The following is a 2,939-nucleotide window of genomic DNA, read 5'->3' on the forward strand; positions in this document are numbered from 1 at the left end:
AGAGTGTGTATGGGTGACATTTAGTTAATACTAGTCATTCGTAAAAAATCAGTCATTTAATATGAAGGCATGTAATGTATCTTCCTTAACTAGTAGCTAATATCTAGGAAAAGGAGAGGAGGAGTGGAAAGGGTGTTGGAATGAAAACAGAGATGTCCCTGACAGTTCAGTAATGTAAAGAAGAAGTCTTTTATCTTAACAATATATTGCCTTTGATCAATACTTAATATACTCATTGACTTCCCTGTAGGTTCGTTCTACTGTGAATCAAAGTCGTAATATGGTTTGTAGTGTGATGATTCTCAGTGCTAGTCATCTCCAATAAAGGTTACCCAGTTCTATTAAATTTAGTATGGTGTAATATAAATGTAGGATTTTTACAAAAGGTAATCAAATGGATAAAATATTACTTGCATATGTATGAAATAAATAATAGAATACAGCAATAAAACTTAAATCTTTCCTCACATAAACTTTTTTCTCCTGTGCACTATAGTGCCTATGGACCAAGTAGGATTTGTATCCAATGCATTAAACACTATGAAAACAAATTATTTTAAAAAGCGATCACATCAACAGGGAGTTCACAATGTAAGAATCAGGCAAGGTACAGCAGTCAGAATAAGCCACAAATGAGGAGAAACTAGTAGACAGAGGGAGACAGATAACTGGGAGGGGAAGATTATAGTAGTGACAGGTGTTTCTATATAACTCAGTCATAATAGTGGTCTCAGTACTCTGATGTGGTTGCCAGGTTAGCCATCTATTTCACAGACCTTTATAACTGGCACATGGCATGCATACATAAGACAAAAAAGAACCAATAGTACCCACAGGACTGAAAAGCTGAAAACTGAAAGGAGCTTTAATAATTTTTTTCTGGGAGAACATATGAATGAAGTTAAAGTTAAAAGGAAATTCAAGGGAATAATTTAAATACTTAACATATAGATATATATGTTTCCTCATTTAAGCTATTTAATTTGCTATCAAAACTTTAGCATTGTATAACATTCTGGAACCTATCCCAAAATAGTCATGAGCAAAAGTTCTATTTCATTTTATAGTTTTTATATTTTCCAGAAATGATTGCTCAGCACTTCCCTCTCAACTCCTGTACTTTCCTTATATTGCTCTGCTGACTAGTACAAAGTAGTACAAAGTGGCTGCGTTTACATGAGACACTGATTGAGCAGTAGCCCATGACTACTATGCAGTAGTGTTGCGTGGCAGAAACTATGATGCAACAGTCCTGTGGTGCAGTAGTCTCAGGCTACTCTACAGTCAGCATCACAAAAAAGCCATTCGGTGGTTCTGATTCTGGTTACTGAGCAGTCATTTAGTACTTGTATAAGTATTTTATGATTTGTTTATACAAGTACTAAATGACTGCACAGTAACGACTGTGCAGTCAGTGACTTGTGCAAATGCAGCCAGTATGTAGTCTTCCACACAAGGCTACTGGAAGATGACAGAACTACTTATAAAAGGCTTCATATTGGTAGCATACTTTTGTGCCCCAGAAATAAACAGGTGGTACCTTACCAAGCAAGTCTTGTAAATATGGTAAAGTTGCTTATCACAGTTTTCCTTAAGAAATGAGAAGCCATGGTATGGATTGCTTTTTGTAGCACACCAATAATTATTTTAAAATACTCTCCAAGGAGCAATCATTTGTAAATATTAAGAGCATTATTTCTGATACTATCTTGAGCTTGTTATATAGAAAACCAGAATTGTGGGAAATCTTTTTTGAGGGTTCAATGATACCACTCAGAAAACACTAATGTGATTAAATCTCTCATTGGTGTACATAACCCCAGAAATGCATCTGGTACTTCCTGAAGATGAAGCGAGTTGGATAATTTGGTCTGAAGAAGAGTGGGAGGGAGGATTGCAATAAAGAGGATGACTAGGAACTGTTCTTTCTCCCAGGGGACAGAACAAAAAGTAATGGGCTTTAAATTGAAACAAGGAAAATGTATTAGTCATTAGGGCAAACTTTCTAACTACTAGGGTGATTAAGCATTAGAACAGATCACAAAAACGTATATTATTGGAAGTCTTTAATCTTTTGATGCAAGTATTCATCTGGGGTGGTCTAGACAGGGATGATGACTTGTTCTAAATGACCTCTTAACTTCCTTTTCAGACCAAGTCTGGATAGTTGCTAAAGCTTAAACAATAGTTTGTGTTCACATTGAAACCGGATAAAATTCCTTGTTTTCAGGTTCAGATATGAAATATTCCTAGACTTTACTAATCATCATGTACAACAGCTACTGGTAGTAAATATAGTACCTCAGGACATGAGTCTGAACTGCTTCTTGTACATGCTGAATTATTAAACAACTAAAACAGCAATGGAAACAGTCTGCTGTGTGTGTGTTTTTGAACAAATGTATCTAAATTCCAAATTTACAATATACATATATAGGCAAGGCTTTGCTCCAGCCTCTCACTTTTCATATTCAGCAGTTCTTATTTTAACATTTCAGAAGTAGTGTGCTAGGGCTGTGTGAACCTTCAGTTGCTGATTCGATTTGGAGGAGATTCGGCCTGATTCGGCAGCCGAATATCCAAATCCAAATCAAATCAGGAGACCCATTCATCTCTCCAAATCAAATTGGAAGCCTCTGATTTGATTTGGAGAGATTCGATGATTCGGGACAGCTTTTAATGTTTTTTCTGCGTACCTCAAGCTATCAGATGGCTTGTGAATGCTGAGATGGTGAGGCAGATGGAGCATCTCACAGGAGCATGGGTGAGGCTCCCAGTGTGCTTGGCGGTGGAGCCAAAAGTGGACCAGAAGCACTTCCAGTCCACTTCCGGGTCCACCATGGAGCACGCGGGGGACACCCCCGGCCCCCCCAGCTCAGTGACTGTTGCCTCCTGGGTTTGGAAGGGCACCCGGGGTCCCCTGTGGCTGATCACTGGAC

General features: G+C 38.0%; 1 protein-coding gene across 7 annotated transcripts in view; it reads right to left on the minus strand.

The window, feature by feature from the left end:
* Positions 1 to 2,939, minus strand: part of GRM8 (glutamate metabotropic receptor 8) — a 582,624-nt gene that overhangs the window by 103,921 nt on the left and 475,764 nt on the right. The gene's annotated exons all lie outside the window — the stretch shown is intronic.

Source organism: Alligator sinensis, unplaced genomic scaffold (assembly GCF_000455745.1).
Source record: "Alligator sinensis unplaced genomic scaffold, ASM45574v1 scaffold660_1, whole genome shotgun sequence".
Lineage (NCBI taxonomy): Eukaryota > Metazoa > Chordata > Crocodylia > Alligatoridae > Alligator > Alligator sinensis.